This window comes from Rhinoderma darwinii, chromosome 3 (genome assembly GCF_050947455.1).
Source record: "Rhinoderma darwinii isolate aRhiDar2 chromosome 3, aRhiDar2.hap1, whole genome shotgun sequence".
Taxonomy (NCBI): domain Eukaryota; kingdom Metazoa; phylum Chordata; class Amphibia; order Anura; family Rhinodermatidae; genus Rhinoderma; species Rhinoderma darwinii.
This window is the reverse complement of record NC_134689.1, coordinates 78,079,352-78,100,570: the sequence shown is the minus strand read 5'-3', so window position 1 is coordinate 78,100,570 and position 21,219 is coordinate 78,079,352. Positions and strand designations below refer to the sequence as shown.

Sequence of the window (21,219 nt, the reverse complement as noted above, 5' to 3'; positions counted from 1 at the left end):
AACAAGGGTTCTTCAGTACCTCTTTGTTACAGCACTGTTAATCATAAACCAATAACTACATGATGGAAATGGACAAGAAACAGTTCTAATCTTTCTATTTTAAATTCCCAAAAACTGGACCCTTAACATGACGGTTTTTTCTTCCATATCTGAAAGGCTTGGCTTTTCTATAAGTCAGGATGGCCGAGCGGTCTAAGGTCGCAGTCTCCCCTGGAGGCGTGGGTTCAAATCCCACTTCTGACAATACAACTTTTCATAAACACACTGCAATGTCATTCCGACAGCGCTAGTGAAAAAACCCACTATGCCAAAACACGCCCCAAAATGTTAGACTCTTCAGATGACTGGCTTGGCATCCAATCTTGAAAGTTTTCTTATTTGTGTAGGATAGGATGACCGAGCAGTCTCTCGTGAAGGCGTGGATTTAAATCCCACTTTTGAATACTCATTTTTAAGTAAACTATGTAAGACAATACCGATTCCTCTGCTTACTTGAGTGAATGTTATAGAGAATGGAACTCCACTAAACTACTGCTGGGTACCTCCCAGGGTAGTTTTTCTGTATTTTCAGGTTAAAGCAAGAACAAGGGTTCTTCAGGACCTCTTTGTTACAGCACTGTTAATCATAAACCAATAACTACATGATCGAAATGGACAAGAAACAGTTCTAATCTTTCTATTTTAAATTCCCAAAAACTGGACCCTTAACATGACGGTTTTTTCTTCCATTTCTGAAAGGCTTGGCTTTTCTATAAGTCAGGATGGCCGAGCGATCTAAGGCGCTGCGTTCAGGTCGCAGTCTCCCCTGGAGGCGTGGGTTCAAATCCCTCTTCTGACAATACAACTTTTATTAAACACGCCCCAAAATGTTAGACTCTTCAGATGACTGTCTTGGCATCCAATCTTGAAAGTTTTCTTATTTGTGTAGGATAGGATGACCGAGCAGTCTCTCGTGAAGGCGTGGATTTAAATCCCACTTTTGAATACTCATATTTAAGTAAACTATGTAAGACAATACCGATTCCTCTGCTTACTTGAGTGAATGTTATAGAGAATGGAACTCCACTAAACTACTGCTGGGTACCTCCCAGGGTAGTTTTTCTGTATTTTCAGGTTAAAGCAAGAACAAGGGTTCTTCAGGACCTCTTTTTTACAGCACTGTTAATCATAAACCAATAACTACATGATGGAAATGGACAAGAAACAGTACTAATCTTTCTATTTTCTATTTCATATTTAAGTAACTATGTAAGACAATACAGATTCCTCTGCTTACTTGAGTGAATGTTATAGAGAATGGAACTCCACTAAACTACTGCTGGGTACCTCCCAGGGTAGTTTTTCTGTATTTTCAGGTTAAAGCAAGAACAAGGGTTTTTCAGGACCTCTTTTTTACAGCACTGTTAATCATAAACCAATAACTACATGATGGAAATGGACAAGAAACAGTACTAATCTTTCTATTTTCTATTTCATATTTAAGTAACTATGTAAGACAATACAGATTCCTCTGCTTACTTGAGTGAATGTTATAGAGAATGGAACTCCACTAAACTACTGCTGGGTACCTCCCAGGGTAGTTTTTCTGTATTTTCAGGTTAAAGCAAGAACAAGGGTTCTTCAGTACCTCTTTGTTACAGCACTGTTAATCATAAACCAATAACTACATGATGGAAATGGACAAGAAACAGTTCTAATCTTTCTATTTTAAATTCCCAAAAACTGGACCCTTAACATGACGGTTTTTTCTTCCATATCTGAAAGGCTTGGCTTTTCTATAAGTCAGGATGGCCGAGCGGTCTAAGGCGCTGCGTTAAGGTCGCAGTCTCCCCTGGAGGCGTGGGTTCAAATCCCACTTCTGACAATACAACTTTTCTTAAACACACTGCAATGTCATTCCGACAGCGCTAGTGAAAAAACCCACTATGCCAAAACACGCCCCAAAATGTTAGACTCTTCAGATGACTGGCTTGGCATCCAATCTTGAAAGTTTTCTTATTTGTGTAGGATAGGATGACCGAGCAGTCTCTCGTGAAGGCGTGGATTTAAATCCCACTTTTGAATACTCATATTTAAGTAAACTATGTAAGACAATACCGATTCCTCTGCTTACTTGAGTGAATGTTATAGAGAATGGAACTCCACTAAACTACTGCTGGGTTCCTCCCAGGGTAGTTTTTCTGTATTTTCAGGTTAAAGCAAGAACAAGGGTTCTTCAGGACCTCTTTTTTACAGCACTGTTAATCATAAACCAATAACTACATGATGGAAATGGACAAGAAACAGTACTAATCTTTCTATTTTAAATTCCTAAAAACTGGACCCTTAACATTACGGTTTTTTCTTCCATTTCTGAAAGGCTTGGCTTTTCTATAAGTCAGGATGGCCGAGCGGTCTAAGGCGCTGCGTTCAGGTCGCAGTCTCCCCTGGAGGCGTGGGTTCAAATCCCACTTCTGACAATACAATTTTTATTAAACACACTGCAATGTCATTCCGACAGCGCTAGTGAAAAAACCCACTATGCCAAAACACGCCCCAAAATGTTAGACTCTTCAGATAACTGGCTTGGCATCCAATCTTGAAAGTTTTCTTATTTGTGTAGGATAGGATGACCGAGCAGTCTCTCGTGAAGGCGTGGATTTAAATCCCACTTTTGAATACTCATATTTAAGTAAACTATGTAAGACAATACCGATTCCTCTGCTTACTTGAGTGAATGTTATAGAGAATGGAACTCCACTAAACTACTGCTGGGTACCTCCCAGGGTAGTTTTTCTGTATTTTCAGGTTAAAGCAAGAACAAGGGTTCTTCAGGACCTCTTTTTTACAGCACTGTTAATCATAAACCAATAACTACATGATGGAAATGGACAAGAAACAGTACTAATCTTTCTATTTTAAATTCCTAAAAACTGGACCCTTAACATTACGGTTTTTTCTTCCATTTCTGAAAGGCTTGGCTTTTCTATAAGTCAGGATGGCCGAGCGGTCTAAGGCGCTGCGTTCAGGTCGCAGTCTCCCCTGGAGGCGTGGGTTCAAATCCCACTTCTGACAATACAACTTTTATTAAACACACTGCAATGTCATTCCGACAGCGCTAGTGAAAAAACCCACTATGACAAAACACGCCCCAAAATGTTAGACTCTTCAGATGACTGGCTTGGCATCCAATCTTGAAAGTTTTCTTATTTGTGTAGGATAGGATGACCGAGCAGTCTCTCGTGAAGGCGTGGATTTAAATCCCACTTTTGAATACTCATATTTAAGTAAACTATGTAAGACAATACCGATTCCTCTGCTTACTTGAGTGAATGTTATAGAGAATGGAACTCCACTAAACTACTGCTGGGTACCTCCCAGGGTAGTTTTTCTGTATTTTCAGGTTAAAGCAAGAACAAGGGTTCTTCAGTACCTCTTTGTTACAGCACTGTTAATCATAAACCAATAACTACATGATGGAAATGGACAAGAAACAGTTCTAATCTTTCTATTTTAAATTCCCAAGAACTGGACCCTTAACATGACGGTTTTTTCTTCCATATCTGAAAGGCTTGGCTTTTCTTTAAGTCAGGATGGCCGAGCGGTCTAAGGCGCTGCGTTAAGGTCGCAGTCTCCCCTGGAGGCGTGGGTTCAAATCCCACTTCTGACAATACAACTTTTCTTAAACACACTGCAATGTCATTCCGACAGTGCTAGTGAAAAAACCCACTATGCCAAAACACGCCCCAAAATGTTAGACTCTTCAGATGACTGGCTTGGCATCCAATCTTGAAAGTTTTCTTATTTGTGTAGGATAGGATGACCGAGCAGTCTCTCGTGAAGGCGTGGATTTAAATCCCACTTTTGAATACTCATATTTAAGTAAACTATGTAAGACAATACCGATTCCTCTGCTTACTTGAGTGAATGTTATAGAGAATGGAACTCCACTAAACTACTGCTGGGTACCTCCCAGGGTAGTTTTTCTGTATTTTCAGGTTAAAGCAAGAACAAGGGTTCTTCAGGACCTCTTTTTTACAGCACTGTTAATTATAAACCAATAACTACATGATGGAAATGGAAAAGAAACAGTACTAATCTTTCTATTTTCTATTTCATATTTAAGTAACTATGTAAGACAATACAGATTCCTCTGCTTACTTGAGTGAATGTTATAGAGAATGGAACTCCACTAAACTACTGCTGGGTACCTCCCAGGGTAGTTTTTCTGTATTTTCAGGTTAAAGCAAGAACAAGGGTTCTTCAGGACCTCTTTGTTACAGCACTGTTAATCATAAACCAATAACTACATGATGGAAATGGACAAGAAACAGTTCTAATCTTTCTATTTTAAATTCCCAAAAACTGGACCCTTAACATGACGGTTTTTTCTTCCATATCTGAAAGGCTTGGCTTTTCTATAAGTCAGGATGGCCGAGCGGTCTAAGGCGCTGCGTTAAGGTCGCAGTCTCCCCTGGAGGCGTGGGTTTGAAATCCCACTTCTGACAATACAACTTTTATTAAACACACTGCAATGTCATTCCGACAGCGCTAGTGAAAAAACCCACTATGCCAAAACACGCCCCAAAATGTTAGACTCTTCAGATGACTGGCTTGGCATCCAATCTTGAAAGTTTTCTTATTTGTGTAGGTTAGGATGACCGAGCAGTCTCTCGTGAAGGCGTGGATTTAAATCCCACTTTTGAATACTCATATTTAAGTAAACTATGTAAGACAATACCGATTCCTCTGCTTACTTGAGTGAATGTTATAGAGAATGGAACTCCACTAAACTACTGCTGGGTACCTCCCAGGGTAGTTTTTCTGTATTTTCAGGTTAAAGCAAGAACAAGGGTTCTTCAGGACCTCTTTTTTACAGCACTGTTAATCATAAACCAATAACTACATGATGGAAATGGACAAGAAACAGTACTAATCTTTCTATTTTCTATTTCATATTTAAGTAACTATGTAAGACAATACAGATTCCTCTGCTTACTTGAGTGAATGTTATAGAGAATGGAACTCCACTAAACTACTGCTGGGTACCTCCCAGGGTAGTTTTTCTGTATTTTCAGGTTAAAGCAAGAACAAGGGTTCTTCAGTACCTCTTTTTTACAGCACTGTTAATCATAAACCAATAACTACATGATGGAAATGGACAAGAAACAGTACTAATCTTTCTATTTTAAATTCCTAAAAACTGGACCCTTAACATTACGGTTTTTTCTTCCATTTCTGAAAGGCTTGGTTTTTCTATAAGTCAGGATGGCCGAGCGGTCTAAGGTGCTGCGTTCAGGTCGCAGTCTCCCCTGGAGGCGTGGGTTCAAATCCCACTTCTGACAATACAATTTTTATTAAACACACTGCAATGTCATTCCGACAGCGCTAGTGAAAAAACCCACTATGCCAAAACACGCCCCAAAATGTTAGACTCTTCAGATGACTGGCTTGGCATCCAATCTTGAAAGTTTTCTTATTTGTGTAGGATAGGATGACCGAGCAGTCTCTCGTGAAGGCGTGGATTTAAATCCCACTTTTGAATACTCATATTTAAGTAAACTATGTAAGACAATACCGATTCCTCTGCTTACTTGAGTGAATGTTATAGAGAATGGAACTCCACTAAACTACTGCTGGGTACCTCCCAGGGTAGTTTTTCTGTATTTTCAGGTTAAAGCAAGAACAAGGGTTCTTCAGGACCTCTTTTTTACAGCACTGTTAATCATAAACCAATAACTACATGATGGAAATGGACAAGAAACAGTACTAATCTTTCTATTTTCTATTTCATATTTAAGTAACTATGTAAGACAATACAGATTCCTCTGCTTACTTGAGTGAATGTTATAGAGAATGGAACTCCACTAAACTACTGCTGGGTACCTCCCAGGGTAGTTTTTCTGTATTTTCAGGTTAAAGCAAGAACAAGGGTTCTTCAGTACCTCTTTGTTACAGCACTGTTAATCATAAACCAATAACTACATGATGGAAATGGACAAGAAACAGTTCTAATATTTCTATTTTAAATTCCCAAGAACTGGACCCTTAACATGACGGTTTTTTCTTCCATATCTGAAAGGCTTGGCTTTTCTATAAGTCAGGATGGCCGAGCGGTCTAAGGCGCTGCGTTAAGGTCGCAGTCTCCCCTGGAGGCGTGGGTTCAAATCCCACTTCTGACAATACAACTTTTCTTAAACACACTGCAATGTCATTCCGACAGTGCTAGTGAAAAAACCCACTATGCCAAAACACGCCCCAAAATGTTAGACTCTTCAGATGACTGGCTTGGCATCCAATCTTGAAAGTTTTCTTATTTGTGTAGGATAGGATGACCGAGCAGTCTCTCGTGAAGGCGTGGATTTAAATCCCACTTTTGAATACTCATATTTAAGTAAACTATGTAAGACAATACCGATTCCTCTGCTTACTTGAGTGAATGTTATAGAGAATGGAACTCCACTAAACTACTGCTGGGTACCTCCCAGGGTAGTTTTTCTGTATTTTCAGGTTAAAGCAAGAACAAGGGTTCTTCAGGACCTCTTTTTTACAGCACTGTTAATTATAAACCAATAACTACATGATGGAAATGGAAAAGAAACAGTACTAATCTTTCTATTTTCTATTTCATATTTAAGTAACTATGTAAGACAATACAGATTCCTCTGCTTACTTGAGTGAATGTTATAGAGAATGGAACTCCACTAAACTACTGCTGGGTACCTCCCAGGGTAGTTTTTCTGTATTTTCAGGTTAAAGCAAGAACAAGGGTTCTTCAGGACCTCTTTGTTACAGCACTGTTAATCATAAACCAATAACTACATGATGGAAATGGACAAGAAACAGTTCTAATCTTTCTATTTTAAATTCCCAAAAACTGGACCCTTAACATGACGGTTTTTTCTTCCATATCTGAAAGGCTTGGCTTTTCTATAAGTCAGGATGGCCGAGCGGTCTAAGGCGCTGCGTTAAGGTCGCAGTCTCCCCTGGAGGCGTGGGTTTGAAATCCCACTTCTGACAATACAACTTTTATTAAACACACTGCAATGTCATTCCGACAGCGCTAGTGAAAAAACCCACTATGCCAAAACACGCCCCAAAATGTTAGACTCTTCAGATGACTGGCTTGGCATCCAATCTTGAAAGTTTTCTTATTTGTGTAGGTTAGGATGACCGAGCAGTCTCTCGTGAAGGCGTGGATTTAAATCCCACTTTTGAATACTCATATTTAAGTAAACTATGTAAGACAATACCGATTCCTCTGCTTACTTGAGTGAATGTTATAGAGAATGGAACTCCACTAAACTACTGCTGGGTACCTCCCAGGGTAGTTTTTCTGTATTTTCAGGTTAAAGCAAGAACAAGGGTTCTTCAGGACCTCTTTTTTACAGCACTGTTAATCATAATCCAATAACTACATGATGGAAATGGACAAGAAACAGTACTAATCTTTCTATTTTCTATTTCATATTTAAGTAAACTATGTAAGACAATACCGATTCCTCTGCTTACTTGAGTGAATGTTATAGAGAATGGAACTCCACTAAACTACTGCTGGGTACCTCCCAGGGTAGTTTTTCTGTATTTTCAGGTTAAAGCAAGAACAAGGGTTCTTCAGGACCTCTTTTTTACAGCACTGTTAATCATAAACCAATAACTACATGATGGAAATGGACAAGAAACAGTACTAATCTTTCTATTTTAAATTCCTAAAAACTGGACCCTTAACATTACGGTTTTTTCTTCCATTTCTGAAAGGCTTGGCTTTTCTATAAGTCAGGATGGCCGAGCGGTCTAAGGCGCTGCGTTCAGGTCGCAGTCTCCCCTGGAGGCGTGGGTTCAAATCCCACTTCTGACAATACAATTTTTATTAAACACACTGCAATGTCATTCCGACAGCGCTAGTGAAAAAACCCACTATGCCAAAACACGCCCCAAAATGTTAGACTCTTCAGATAACTGGCTTGGCATCCAATCTTGAAAGTTTTCTTATTTGTGTAGGATAGGATGACCGAGCAGTCTCTCGTGAAGGCGTGGATTTAAATCCCACTTTTGAATACTCATATTTAAGTAAACTATGTAAGACAATACCGATTCCTCTGCTTACTTGAGTGAATGTTATAGAGAATGGAACTCCACTAAACTACTGCTGGGTACCTCCCAGGGTAGTTTTTCTGTATTTTCAGGTTAAAGCAAGAACAAGGGTTCTTCAGGACCTCTTTTTTACAGCACTGTTAATCATAAACCAATAACTACATGATGGAAATGGACAAGAAACAGTTCTAATCTTTCTATTTTAAATTCCCAAAAACTGGACCCTTAACATGACGGTTTTTTCTTCCATATCTGAAAGGCTTGGCTTTTCTATAAGTCAGGATGGCCGAGCGGTCTAAGGCGCTGCGTTAAGGTCGCAGTCTCCCCTGGAGGCGTGGGTTTGAAATCCCACTTCTGACAATACAACTTTTATTAAACACACTGCAATGTCATTCCGACAGCGCTAGTGAAAAAACCCACTATGCCAAAACACGCCCCAAAATGTTAGACTCTTCAGATGACTGGCTTGGCATCCAATCTTGAAAGTTTTCTTATTTGTGTAGGTTAGGATGACCGAGCAGTCTCTCGTGAAGGCGTGGATTTAAATCCCACTTTTGAATACTCATATTTAAGTAAACTATGTAAGACAATACCGATTCCTCTGCTTACTTGAGTGAATGTTATAGAGAATGGAACTCCACTAAACTACTGCTGGGTACCTCCCAGGGTAGTTTTTCTGTATTTTCAGGTTAAAGCAAGAACAAGGGTTCTTCAGGACCTCTTTTTTACAGCACTGTTAATCATAAACCAATAACTACATGATGGAAATGGACAAGAAACAGTACTAATCTTTCTATTTTCTATTTCATATTTAAGTAAACTATGTAAGACAATACCGATTCCTCTGCTTACTTGAGTGAATGTTATAGAGAATGGAACTCCACTAAACTACTGCTGGGTACCTCCCAGGGTAGTTTTTCTGTATTTTCAGGTTAAAGCAAGAACAAGGGTTCTTCAGGACCTCTTTTTTACAGCACTGTTAATCATAAACCAATAACTACATGATGGAAATGGACAAGAAACAGTACTAATCTTTCTATTTTAAATTCCTAAAAACTGGACCCTTAACATTACGGTTTTTTCTTCCATTTCTGAAAGGCTTGGCTTTTCTATAAGTCAGGATGGCCGAGCGGTCTAAGGCGCTGCGTTCAGGTCGCAGTCTCCCCTGGAGGCGTGGGTTCAAATCCCACTTCTGACAATACAATTTTTATTAAACACACTGCAATGTCATTCCGACAGCGCTAGTGAAAAAACCCACTATGCCAAAACACGCCCCAAAATGTTAGACTCTTCAGATAACTGGCTTGGCATCCAATCTTGAAAGTTTTGTTATTTGTGTAGGATAGGATGACCGAGCAGTCTCTCGTGAAGGCGTGGATTTAAATCCCACTTTTGAATACTCATATTTAAGTAAACTATGTAAGACAATACCGATTCCTCTGCTTACTTGAGTGAATGTTATAGAGAATGGAACTCCACTAAACTACTGCTGGGTACCTCCCAGGGTAGTTTTTCTGTATTTTCAGGTTAAAGCAAGAACAAGGGTTCTTCAGGACCTCTTTTTTACAGCACTGTTAATCATAAACCAATATCTACATGATGGAAATGGACAAGAAACAGTACTAATCTTTCTATTTTAAATTCCTAAAAACTGGACCCTTAACATTACGGTTTTTTCTTCCATTTCTGAAAGGCTTGGCTTTTCTATAAGTCAGGATGGCCGAGCGGTCTAAGGCGCTGCGTTCAGGTCGCAGTCTCCCCTGGAGGCGTGGGTTCAAATCCCACTTCTGACAATACAATTTTTATTAAACACACTGCAATGTCATTCCGAAAGCGCTAGTGAAAAAACCCACTATGACAAAACACGCCCCAAAATGTTAGACTCTTCAGATGACTGGCTTGACAAAACACGCCCCAAAATGTTAGACTCTTCAGATGACTGGCTTGGCATCCAATCTTGAAAGTTTTCTTATTTGTGTAGGATAGGATGACCGAGCAGTCTCTCGTGAAGGCGTGGATTTAAATCCCACTTTTGAATACTCATATTTAAGTAAACTATGTAAGACAATACCGATTCCTCTGCTTACTTGAGTGAATGTTATAGAGAATGGAACTCCACTAAACTACTGCTGGGTACCTCCCAGGTTAGTTTTTCTGTATTTTCAGGTTAAAGCAAGAACAAGGGTTCTTCAGGACCTCTTTTTTACAGCACTGTTAATCATAAACCAATATCTACATGATGGAAATGGACAAGAAACAGTACTAATCTTTCTATTTTCTATTTCATATTTAAGTAACTATGTAAGACAATACAGATTCCTCTGCTTACTTGAGTGAATGTTATAGAGAATGGAACTCCACTAAACTACTGCTGGGTACCTCCCAGGGTAGTTTTTCTGTATTTTCAGGTTAAAGCAAGAACAAGGGTTCTTCAGTACCTCTTTGTTACAGCACTGTTAATCATAAACCAATAACTACATGATGGAAATGGACAAGAAACAGTTCTAATCTTTCTATTTTAAATTCCCAAAAACTGGACCCTTAACATGACGGTTTTTTCTTCCATATCTGAAAGGCTTGGCTTTTCTATAAGTCAGGATGGCCGAGCGGTCTAAGGCGCTGTGTTAAGGTCGCAGTCTCCCCTGGAGGCGTGGGTTCAAATCCCACTTCTGACAATACAACTTTTATTAAACACACTGCAATGTCATTCCGACAGCGCTAGTGAAAAAACCCACTATGCCAAAACACGCCCCAAAATGTTAGACTCTTCAGATGACTGGCTTGGCATCCAATCTTGAAAGTTTTCTTATTTGTGTAGGATAGGATGACCGAGCAGTCTCTCGTGAAGGCGTGGATTTAAATCCCACTTTTGAATACTCATATTTAAGTAAACTATGTAAGACAATACCGATTCCTCTGCTTACTTGAGTGAATGTTATAGAGAATGGAACTCCACTAAACTACTGCTGGGTACCTCCCAGGGTAGTTTTTCTGTATTTTCAGGTTAAAGCAAGAACAAGGGTTCTTCAGGACCTCTTTTTTACAGCACTGTTAATCATAAACCAATAACTACATGATGGAAATGGACAAGAAACAGTACTAATCTTTCTATTTTCTATTTCATATTTAAGTAACTATGTAAGACAATACAGATTCCTCTGCTTACTTGAGTGAATGTTATAGAGAATGGAACTCCACTAAACTACTGCTGGGTACCTCCCAGGGTAGTTTTTCTGTATTTTCAGGTTAAAGCAAGAACAAGGGTTCTTCAGTACCTCTTTGTTACAGCACTGTTAATCATAAACCAATAACTACATGATGGAAATGGACAAGAAACAGTTCTAATCTTTCTATTTTAAATTCCCAAAAACTGGACCCTTAACATGACGGTTTTTTCTTCCATATCTGAAAGGCTTGGCTTTTCTATAAGTCAGGATGGCCGAGCGGTCTAAGGCGCTGCGTTAAGGTCGCAGTCTCCCCTGGAGGCGTGGGTTTAAATCCCACTTCTGACAATACAACTTTTCTTAAACACACTGCAATGTCATTCCGACAGCGCTAGTGAAAAAACCCACTATGCCAAAACACGCCCCAAAATGTTAGACTCTTCAGATGACTGGCTTGGCATCCAATCTTGAAAGTTTTCTTATTTGTGTAGGATAGGATGACCGAGCAGTCTCTCGTGAAGGCGTGGATTTAAATCCCACTTTTGAATACTCATATTTAAGTAAACTATGTAAGACAATACCGATTCCTCTGCTTACTTGAGTGAATGTTATAGAGAATGGAACTCCACTAAACTACTGCTGGGTACCTCCCAGGGTAGTTTTTCTGTATTTTCAGGTTAAAGCAAGAACAAGGGTTCTTCAGGACCTCTTTTTTACAGCACTGTTAATTATAAACCAATAACTACATGATGGAAATGGAAAAGAAACAGTACTAATCTTTCTATTTTCTATTTCATATTTAAGTAACTATGTAAGACAATACAGATTCCTCTGCTTACTTGAGTGAATGTTATAGAGAATGGAACTCCACTAAACTACTGCTGGGTACCTCCCAGGGTAGTTTTTCTGTATTTTCAGGTTAAAGCAAGAACAAGGGTTCTTCAGGACCTCTTTGTTACAGCACTGTTAATCATAAACCAATAACTACATGATGGAAATGGACAAGAAACAGTTCTAATCTTTCTATTTTAAATTCCCAAAAACTGGACCCTTAACATGACGGTTTTTTCTTCCATATCTGAAAGGCTTGGCTTTTCTATAAGTCAGGATGGCCGAGCGGTCTAAGGCGCTGTGTTAAGGTCGCAGTCTCCCCTGGAGGCGTGGGTTCAAATCCCACTTCTGACAATACAACTTTTATTAAACACACTGCAATGTCATTCCGACAGCGCTAGTGAAAAAACCCACTATGCCAAAACACGCCCCAAAATGTTAGACTCTTCAGATGACTGGCTTGGCATCCAATCTTGAAAGTTTTCTTATTTGTGTAGGATAGGATGACCGAGCAGTCTCTCGTGAAGGCGTGGATTTAAATCCCACTTTTGAATACTCATATTTAAGTAAACTATGTAAGACAATACCGATTCCTCTGCTTACTTGAGTGAATGTTATAGAGAATGGAACTCCACTAAACTACTGCTGGGTACCTCCCAGGGTAGTTTTTCTGTATTTTCAGGTTAAAGCAAGAACAAGGGTTCTTCAGGACCTCTTTTTTACAGCACTGTTAATCATAAACCAATAACTACATGATGGAAATGGACAAGAAACAGTTCTAATCTTTCTATTTTAAATTCCCAAAAACTGGACCCTTAACATGACGGTTTTTTCTTCCATATCTGAAAGGCTTGGCTTTTCTATAAGTCAGGATGGCCGAGCGGTCTAAGGCGCTGCGTTAAGGTCGCAGTCTCCCCTGGAGGCGTGGGTTCAAATCCCACTTCTGACAATACAACTTTTCTTAAACACACTGCAATGTCATTCCGACAGCGCTAGTGAAAAAACCCACTATGCCAAAACACGCCCCAAAATGTTAGACTCTTCAGATGACTGGCTTGGCATCCAATCTTGAAAGTTTTCTTATTTGTGTAGGATAGGATGACCGAGCAGTCTCTCGTGAAGGCGTGGATTTAAATCCCACTTTTGAATACTCATATTTAAGTAAACTATGTAAGACAATACCGATTCCTCTGCTTACTTGAGTGAATGTTATAGAGAATGGAACTCCACTAAACTACTGCTGGGTACCTCCCAGGGTAGTTTTTCTGTATTTTCAGGTTAAAGCAAGAACAAGGGTTCTTCAGGACCTCTTTTTTACAGCACTGTTAATCATAAACCAATAACTACATGATGGAAATGGACAAGAAACAGTACTAATCTTTCTATTTTAAATTCCTAAAAACTGGACCCTTAACATTACGGTTTTTTCTTCCATTTCTGAAAGGCTTGGCTTTTCTATAAGTCAGGATGGCCGAGCGGTCTAAGGCGCTGCGTTCAGGTCGCAGTCTCCCCTGGAGGCGTGGGTTCAAATCCCACTTCTGACAATACAACTTTTATTAAACACACTGCAATGTCATTCCGACAGCGCTAGTGAAAAAACCCACTATGACAAAACACGCCCCAAAATGTTAGACTCTTCAGATGACTGGCTTGGCATCCAATCTTGAAAGTTTTCTTATTTGTGTAGGATAGGATGACCGAGCAGTCTCTCGTGAAGGCGTGGATTTAAATCCCACTTTTGAATACTCATATTTAAGTAAACTATGTAAGACAATACCGATTCCTCTGCTTACTTGAGTGAATGTTATAGAGAATGGAACTCCACTAAACTACTGCTGGGTACCTCCCAGGGTAGTTTTTCTGTATTTTTAGGTTAAAGCAAGAACAAGGGTTCTTCAGGACCTCTTTTTTACAGCACTGTTAATCATAAACCAATAACTACATGATGGAAATGGACAAGAAACAGTACTAATCTTTCTATTTTCTATTTCATATTTAAGTAACTATGTAAGACAATACAGATTCCTCTGCTTACTTGAGTGAATGTTATAGAGAATGGAACTCCACTAAACTACTGCTGGGTACCTCCCAGGGTAGTTTTTCTGTATTTTCAGGTTAAAGCAAGAACAAGGGTTCTTCAGTACCTCTTTGTTACAGCACTGTTAATCATAAACCAATAACTACATGATGGAAATGGACAAGAAACAGTTCTAATCTTTCTATTTTAAATTCCCAAGAACTGGACCCTTAACATGACGGTTTTTTCTTCCATATCTGAAAGGCTTGGCTTTTCTATAAGTCAGGATGGCCGAGCGGTCTAAGGCGCTGCGTTAAGGTCGCAGTCTCCCCTGGAGGCGTGGGTTCAAATCCCACTTCTGACAATACAACTTTTCTTAAACACACTGCAATGTCATTCCGACAGCGCTAGTGAAAAAACCCACTATGCCAAAACACTCCCCAAAATGTTAGACTCTTCAGATGACTGGCTTGGCATCCAATCTTGAAAGTTTTCTTATTTGTGTAGGATAGGATGACCGAGCAGTCTCTCGTGAAGGCGTGGATTTAAATCCCACTTTTGAATACTCATATTTAAGTAAACTATGTAAGACAATACCGATTCCTCTGCTTACTTGAGTGAATGTTATAGAGAATGGAACTCCACTAAACTACTGCTGGGTACCTCCCAGGGTAGTTTTTCTGTATTTTCAGGTTAAAGCAAGAACAAGGGTTCTTCAGGACCTCTTTTTTACAGCACTGTTAATTATAAACCAATAACTAAATGATGGAAATGGAAAAGAAACAGTACTAATCTTTCTATTTTCTATTTCATATTTAAGTAACTATGTAAGACAATACAGATTCCTCTGCTTACTTGAGTGAATGTTATAGAGAATGGAACTCCACTAAACTACTGCTGGGTACCTCCCAGGGTAGTTTTTCTGTATTTTCAGGTTAAAGCAAGAACAAGGGTTCTTCAGGACCTCTTTGTTACAGCACTGTTAATCATAAACCAATAACTACATGATGGAAATGGACAAGAAACAGTTCTAATCTTTCTATTTTAAATTCCCAAAAACTGGACCCTTAACATGACGGTTTTTTCTTCCATATCTGAAAGGCTTGGCTTTTCTATAAGTCAGGATGGCCGAGCGGTCTAAGGCGCTGCGTTAAGGTCGCAGTCTCCCCTGGAGGCGTGGGTTTGAAATCCCACTTCTGACAATACAACTTTTATTAAACACACTGCAATGTCATTCCGACAGCGCTAGTGAAAAAACCCACTATGCCAAAACACGCCCCAAAATGTTAGACTCTTCAGATGACTGGCTTGGCATCCAATCTTGAAAGTTTTCTTATTTGTGTAGGTTAGGATGACCGAGCAGTCTCTCGTGAAGGCGTGGATTTAAATCCCACTTTTGAATACTCATATTTAAGTAAACTATGTAAGACAATACCGATTCCTCTGCTTACTTGAGTGAATGTTATAGAGAATGGAACTCCACTAAACTACTGCTGGGTACCTCCCAGGGTAGTTTTTCTGTATTTTCAGGTTAAAGCAAGAACAAGGGTTCTTCAGGACCTCTTTTTTACAGCACTGTTAATCATAAACCAATAACTACATGATGGAAATGGACAAGAAACAGTACTAATCTTTCTATTTTCTATTTCATATTTAAGTAACTATGTAAGACAATACAGATTCCTCTGCTTACTTGAGTGAATGTTATAGAGAATGGAACTCCACTAAACTACTGCTGGGTACCTCCCAGGGTAGTTTTTCTGTATTTTCAGGTTAAAGCAAGAACAAGGGTTCTTCAGTACCTCTTTTTTACAGCACTGTTAATCATAAACCAATAACTACATGATGGAAATGGACAAGAAACAGTACTAATCTTTCTATTTTAAATTCCTAAAAACTGGACCCTTAACATTACGGTTTTTTCTTCCATTTCTGAAAGGCTTGGATTTTCTATAAGTCAGGATGGCCGAGCGGTCTAAGGCGCTGCGTTCAGGTCGCAGTCTCCCCTGGAGGCGTGGGTTCAAATCCCACTTCTGACAATACAATTTTTATTAAACACACTGCAATGTCATTCCGACAGCGCTAGTGAAAAAACCCACTATGCCAAAACACGCCCCAAAATGTTAGACTCTTCAGATGACTGGCTTGGCATCCAATCTTGAAAGTTTTCTTATTTGTGTAGGATAGGATGACCGAGCAGTCTCTCGTGAAGGCGTGGATTTAAATCCCACTTTTGAATATTCATATTTAAGTAAACTATGTAAGACAATACCGATTCCTCTGCTTACTTGAGTGAATGTTATAGAGAATGGAACTCCACTAAACTACTGCTGGGTACCTCCCAGGGTAGTTTTTCTGTATTTTCAGGTTAAAGCAAGAACAAGGGTTCTTCAGGACCTCTTTTTTACAGCACTGTTAATCATAAACCAATAACTACATGATGGAAATGGACAAGAAACAGTACTAATCTTTCTATTTTCTATTTCATATTTAAGTAACTATGTAAGACAATACAGATTCCTCTGCTTACTTGAGTGAATGTTATAGAGAATGGAACTCCACTAAACTACTGCTGGGTACCTCCCAGGGTAGTTTTTCTGTATTTTCAGGTTAAAGCAAGAACAAGGGTTCTTCAGGACCTCTTTGTTACAGCACTGTTAATCATAAACCAATAACTACATGATGGAAATGGACAAGAAACAGTTCTAATCTTTCTATTTTAAATTCCCAAAAACTGGACCCTTAACATGACGGTTTTTTCTTCCATATCTGAAAGGCTTGGCTTTTCTATAAGTCAGGATGGCCGAGCGGTCTAAGGCGCTGCGTTAAGGTCGCAGTCTCCCCTGGAGGCGTGAGTTCAAATCCCACTTCTGACAATACAACTTTTATTAAACACACTGCAATGTCATTCCGACAGCGCTAGTGAAAAAACCCACTATGCCAAAACACGCCCCAAAATTTTAGACTCTTCAGATGACTGGCTTGGCATCCAATCTTGAAAGTTTTCTTATTTGTGTAGGATAGGATGACCGAGCAGTCTCTCGTGAAGGCGTGGATTTAAATCCCTCTTTTGAATACTCATATTTAAGAAAACTATGTAAGACAATACCGATTCCTCTGCTTACTTGAGTGAATGTTATAGAGAATGGAACTCCACTAAACTACTGCTGGGTACCTCCCAGGGTAGTTTTTCTGTATTTTCAGGTTAAAGCAAGAACAAGGGTTCTTCAGGACCTCTTTGTTACAGCACTGTTAATCATAAACCAATAACTACATGATGGAAATGGACAAGAAACAGTTCTAATCTTTCTATTTTAAATTCCCAAAAACTGGACCCTTAACATGACGGTTTTTTCTTCCATATCTGAAAGGCTTGGCTTTTCTATAAGTCAGGATGGCCGAGTGGTCTAAGGCGCTGCGTTCAGGTCGCAGTCTCCCCTGGAGGCGTGGGTTCAAATCCCACTTCTGACAATACAACTTTTATTAAACACACTGCAATGTCATTCCGACAGCGCTAGTGAAAAAACCCACTATGCCAAAACACTCCCCAAAATGTTAGACTCTTCAGATGACTGGCTTGGCATCCAATCTTGAAAGTTTTCTTATTTGTGTAGGATAGGATGACCGAGCAGTCTCTCGTGAAGGCGTGGATTTAAATCCCACTTTTGAATACTCATATTTAAGTAAACTATGTAAGACAATACCGATTCCTCTGCTTACTTGAGTGAATGTTATAGAGAATGGAACTCCACTAAACTACTGCTGGGTACCTCCCAGGGTAGTTTTTCTGTATTTTCAGGTTAAAGCAAGAACAAGGGTTCTTCAGGACCTCTTTTTTACAGCACTGTTAATTATAAACCAATAACTAAATGATGGAAATGGAAAAGAAACAGTACTAATCTTTCTATTTTCTATTTCATATTTAAGTAACTATGTAAGACAATACAGATTCCTCTGCTTACTTGAGTGAATGTTATAGAGAATGGAACTCCACTAAACTACTGCTGGGTACCTCCCAGGGTAGTTTTTCTGTATTTTCAGGTTAAAGCAAGAACAAGGGTTCTTCAGGACCTCTTTGTTACAGCACTGTTAATCATAAACCAATAACTACATGATGGAAATGGACAAGAAACAGTTCTAATCTTTCTATTTTAAATTCCCAAAAACTGGACCCTTAACATGACGGTTTTTTCTTCCATATCTGAAAGGCTTGGCTTTTCTATAAGTCAGGATGGCCGAGCGGTCTAAGGCGCTGCGTTAAGGTCGCAGTCTCCCCTGGAGGCGTGGGTTTGAAATCCCACTTCTGACAATACAACTTTTATTAAACACACTGCAATGTCATTCCGACAGCGCTAGTGAAAAAACCCACTATGCCAAAACACGCCCCAAAATGTTAGACTCTTCAGATGACTGGCTTGGCATCCAATCTTGAAAGTTTTCTTATTTGTGTAGGTTAGGATGACCGAGCAGTCTCTCGTGAAGGCGTGGATTTAAATCCCACTTTTGAATACTCATATTTAAGTAAACTATGTAAGACAATACCGATTCCTCTGCTTACTTGAGTGAATGTTATAGAGAATGGAACTCCACTAAACTACTGCTGGGTACCTCCCAGGGTAGTTTTTCTGTATTTTCAGGTTAAAGCAAGAACAAGGGTTCTTCAGGACCTCTTTTTTACAGCACTGTTAATCATAAACCAATAACTACATGATGGAAATGGACAAGAAACAGTACTAATCTTTCTATTTTCTATTTCATATTTAAGTAACTATGTAAGACAATACAGATTCCTCTGCTTACTTGAGTGAATGTTATAGAGAATGGAACTCCACTAAACTACTGCTGGGTACCTCCCAGGGTAGTTTTTCTGTATTTTCAGGTTAAAGCAAGAACAAGGGTTCTTCAGTACCTCTTTTTTACAGCACTGTTAATCATAAACCAATAACTACATGATGGAAATGGACAAGAAACAGTACTAATCTTTCTATTTTAAATTCCTAAAAACTGGACCCTTAACATTACGGTTTTTTCTTCCATTTCTGAAAGGCTTGGATTTTCTATAAGTCAGGATGGCCGAGCGGTCTAAGGCGCTGCGTTCAGGTCGCAGTCTCCCCTGGAGGCGTGGGTTCAAATCCCACTTCTGACAATACAATTTTTATTAAACACACTGCAATGTCATTCCGACAGCGCTAGTGAAAAAACCCACTATGCCAAAACACGCCCCAAAATGTTAGACTCTTCAGATGACTGGCTTGGCATCCAATCTTGAAAGTTTTCTTATTTGTGTAGGATAGGATGACCGAGCAGTCTCTCGTGAAGGCGTGGATTTAAATCCCACTTTTGAATATTCATATTTAAGTAAACTATGTAAGACAATACCGATTCCTCTGCTTACTTGAGTGAATGTTATAGAGAATGGAACTCCACTAAACTACTGCTGGGTACCTCCCAGGGTAGTTTTTCTGTATTTTCAGGTTAAAGCAAGAACAAGGGTTCTTCAGGACCTCTTTTTTACAGCACTGTTAATCATAAACCAATAACTACATGATGGAAATGGACAAGAAACAGTACTAATCTTTCTATTTTCTATTTCATATTTAAGTAACTATGTAAGACAATACAGATTCCTCTGCTTACTTGAGTGAATGTTATAGAGAATGGAACTCCACTAAACTACTGCTGGGTACCTCCCAGGGTAGTTTTTCTGTATTTTCAGGTTAAAGCAAGAACAAGGGTTCTTCAGGACCTCTTTGTTACAGCACTGTTAATCATAAACCAATAACTACATGATGGAAATGGACAAGAAACAGTTCTAATCTTTCTATTTTAAATTCCCAAAAACTGGACCCTTAACATGACGGTTTTTTCTTCCATATCTGAAAGGCTTGGCTTTTCTATAAGTCAGGATGGCCGAGCGGTCTAAGGCGCTGCGTTAAGGTCGCAGTCTCCCCTGGAGGCGTGGGTTTGAAATCCCACTTCTGACAATACAACTTTTATTAAACACACTGCAATGTCATTCCGACAGCGCTAGTGAAAAAACCCACTATGCCAAAACACGCCCCAAAATGTTAGACTCTTCAGATGACTGGCTTGGCATCCAATCTTGAAAGTTTTCTTATTTGTGTAGGTTAGGATGACCGAGCAGTCTCTCGTGAAGGCGTGGATTTAAATCCCACTTTTGAATACTCATATTTAAGTAAACTATGTAAGACAATACCGATTCCTCTGCTTACTTGAGTGAATGTTATAGAGAATGGAACTCCACTAAACTACTGCTGGGTACCTCCCAGGGTAGTTTTTCTGTATTTTCAGGTTAAAGCAAGAACAAGGGTTCTTCAGGACCTCTTTTTTACAGCACTGTTAATCATAAACCAATAACTACATGATGGAAATGGACAAGAAACAGTACTAATCTTTCTATTTTCTATTTCATATTTAAGTAACTATGTAAGACAATACAGATTCCTCTGCTTACTTGAGTGAATGTTATAGAGAATGGAACTCCACTAAACTACTGCTGGGTACCTCCCAGGGTAGTTTTTCTGTATTTTCAGGTTAAAGCAAGAACAAGGGTTCTTCAGTACCTCTTTTTTACAGCACTGTTAATCATAAACCAATAACTACATGATGGAAATGGACAAGAAACAGTACTAATCTTTCTATTTTAAATTCCTAAAAACTGGACCCTTAACATTACGGTTTTTTCTTCCATTTCTGAAAGGCTTGGATTTTCTATAAGTCAGGATGGCCGAGCGGTCTAAGGCGCTGCGTTCAGGTCGCAGTCTCCCCTGGAGGCGTGGGTTCAAATCCCACTTCAGACAATACAATTTTTATTAAACACACTGCAATGTCATTCCGACAGCGCTAGTGAAAAAACCCACTATGCCAAAACACGCCCCAAAATGTTAGACTCTTCAGATGACTGGCTTGGCATCCAATCTTGAAAGTTTTCTTATTTGTGTAGGATAGGATGACCGAGCAGTCTCTCGTGAAGGCGTGGATTTAAATCCCACTTTTGAATATTCATATTTAAGTAAACTATGTAAGACAATACCGATTCCTCTGCTTACTTGAGTGAATGTTATAGAGAATGGAACTCCACTAAACTACTGCTGGGTACCTCCCAGGGTAGTT

General features: G+C 39.3%; 19 non-coding genes across 19 annotated transcripts; all 19 read left to right on the top strand.

Annotated features, from left to right (window-relative positions):
* Positions 1–1,781: 1,781 nt before the first annotated feature.
* Positions 1,782–1,864, top strand: TRNAL-AAG (transfer RNA leucine (anticodon AAG)). Its single transcript has one exon. It is a non-coding gene; the product is annotated as a tRNA-Leu (tRNA).
* A 512-nt stretch (positions 1,865–2,376) lies between these two features.
* TRNAL-CAG (transfer RNA leucine (anticodon CAG)) lies at positions 2,377–2,459 on the top strand. The gene has a single exon. It is a non-coding gene; the product is annotated as a tRNA-Leu (tRNA).
* A 512-nt stretch (positions 2,460–2,971) lies between these two features.
* On the top strand, positions 2,972–3,054 carry TRNAL-CAG (transfer RNA leucine (anticodon CAG)). The gene has a single exon. It is a non-coding gene; the product is annotated as a tRNA-Leu (tRNA).
* A 512-nt stretch (positions 3,055–3,566) lies between these two features.
* Positions 3,567–3,649, top strand: TRNAL-AAG (transfer RNA leucine (anticodon AAG)). Its single transcript has one exon. It is a non-coding gene; the product is annotated as a tRNA-Leu (tRNA).
* A 1,592-nt stretch (positions 3,650–5,241) lies between these two features.
* TRNAL-CAG (transfer RNA leucine (anticodon CAG)) lies at positions 5,242–5,324 on the top strand. The gene has a single exon. It is a non-coding gene; the product is annotated as a tRNA-Leu (tRNA).
* Positions 5,325–6,078: 754 nt separating this feature from the next.
* TRNAL-AAG (transfer RNA leucine (anticodon AAG)) lies at positions 6,079–6,161 on the top strand. The gene has a single exon. It is a non-coding gene; the product is annotated as a tRNA-Leu (tRNA).
* A 1,593-nt stretch (positions 6,162–7,754) lies between these two features.
* TRNAL-CAG (transfer RNA leucine (anticodon CAG)) lies at positions 7,755–7,837 on the top strand. The gene has a single exon. It is a non-coding gene; the product is annotated as a tRNA-Leu (tRNA).
* A 1,351-nt stretch (positions 7,838–9,188) lies between these two features.
* On the top strand, positions 9,189–9,271 carry TRNAL-CAG (transfer RNA leucine (anticodon CAG)). Its single transcript has one exon. It is a non-coding gene; the product is annotated as a tRNA-Leu (tRNA).
* A 512-nt stretch (positions 9,272–9,783) lies between these two features.
* TRNAL-CAG (transfer RNA leucine (anticodon CAG)) lies at positions 9,784–9,866 on the top strand. Its single transcript has one exon. It is a non-coding gene; the product is annotated as a tRNA-Leu (tRNA).
* A 799-nt stretch (positions 9,867–10,665) lies between these two features.
* TRNAL-AAG (transfer RNA leucine (anticodon AAG)) lies at positions 10,666–10,748 on the top strand. Its single transcript has one exon. It is a non-coding gene; the product is annotated as a tRNA-Leu (tRNA).
* A 754-nt stretch (positions 10,749–11,502) lies between these two features.
* TRNAL-AAG (transfer RNA leucine (anticodon AAG)) lies at positions 11,503–11,585 on the top strand. Its single transcript has one exon. It is a non-coding gene; the product is annotated as a tRNA-Leu (tRNA).
* A 754-nt stretch (positions 11,586–12,339) lies between these two features.
* TRNAL-AAG (transfer RNA leucine (anticodon AAG)) lies at positions 12,340–12,422 on the top strand. The gene has a single exon. It is a non-coding gene; the product is annotated as a tRNA-Leu (tRNA).
* Positions 12,423–12,934: 512 nt separating this feature from the next.
* TRNAL-AAG (transfer RNA leucine (anticodon AAG)) lies at positions 12,935–13,017 on the top strand. Its single transcript has one exon. It is a non-coding gene; the product is annotated as a tRNA-Leu (tRNA).
* A 512-nt stretch (positions 13,018–13,529) lies between these two features.
* Positions 13,530–13,612, top strand: TRNAL-CAG (transfer RNA leucine (anticodon CAG)). The gene has a single exon. It is a non-coding gene; the product is annotated as a tRNA-Leu (tRNA).
* A 754-nt stretch (positions 13,613–14,366) lies between these two features.
* TRNAL-AAG (transfer RNA leucine (anticodon AAG)) lies at positions 14,367–14,449 on the top strand. Its single transcript has one exon. It is a non-coding gene; the product is annotated as a tRNA-Leu (tRNA).
* Positions 14,450–16,041: 1,592 nt separating this feature from the next.
* Positions 16,042–16,124, top strand: TRNAL-CAG (transfer RNA leucine (anticodon CAG)). The gene has a single exon. It is a non-coding gene; the product is annotated as a tRNA-Leu (tRNA).
* Positions 16,125–16,878: 754 nt separating this feature from the next.
* TRNAL-AAG (transfer RNA leucine (anticodon AAG)) lies at positions 16,879–16,961 on the top strand. The gene has a single exon. It is a non-coding gene; the product is annotated as a tRNA-Leu (tRNA).
* A 512-nt stretch (positions 16,962–17,473) lies between these two features.
* Positions 17,474–17,556, top strand: TRNAL-CAG (transfer RNA leucine (anticodon CAG)). Its single transcript has one exon. It is a non-coding gene; the product is annotated as a tRNA-Leu (tRNA).
* A 1,592-nt stretch (positions 17,557–19,148) lies between these two features.
* TRNAL-CAG (transfer RNA leucine (anticodon CAG)) lies at positions 19,149–19,231 on the top strand. The gene has a single exon. It is a non-coding gene; the product is annotated as a tRNA-Leu (tRNA).
* Positions 19,232–21,219: the final 1,988 nt, after the last annotated feature.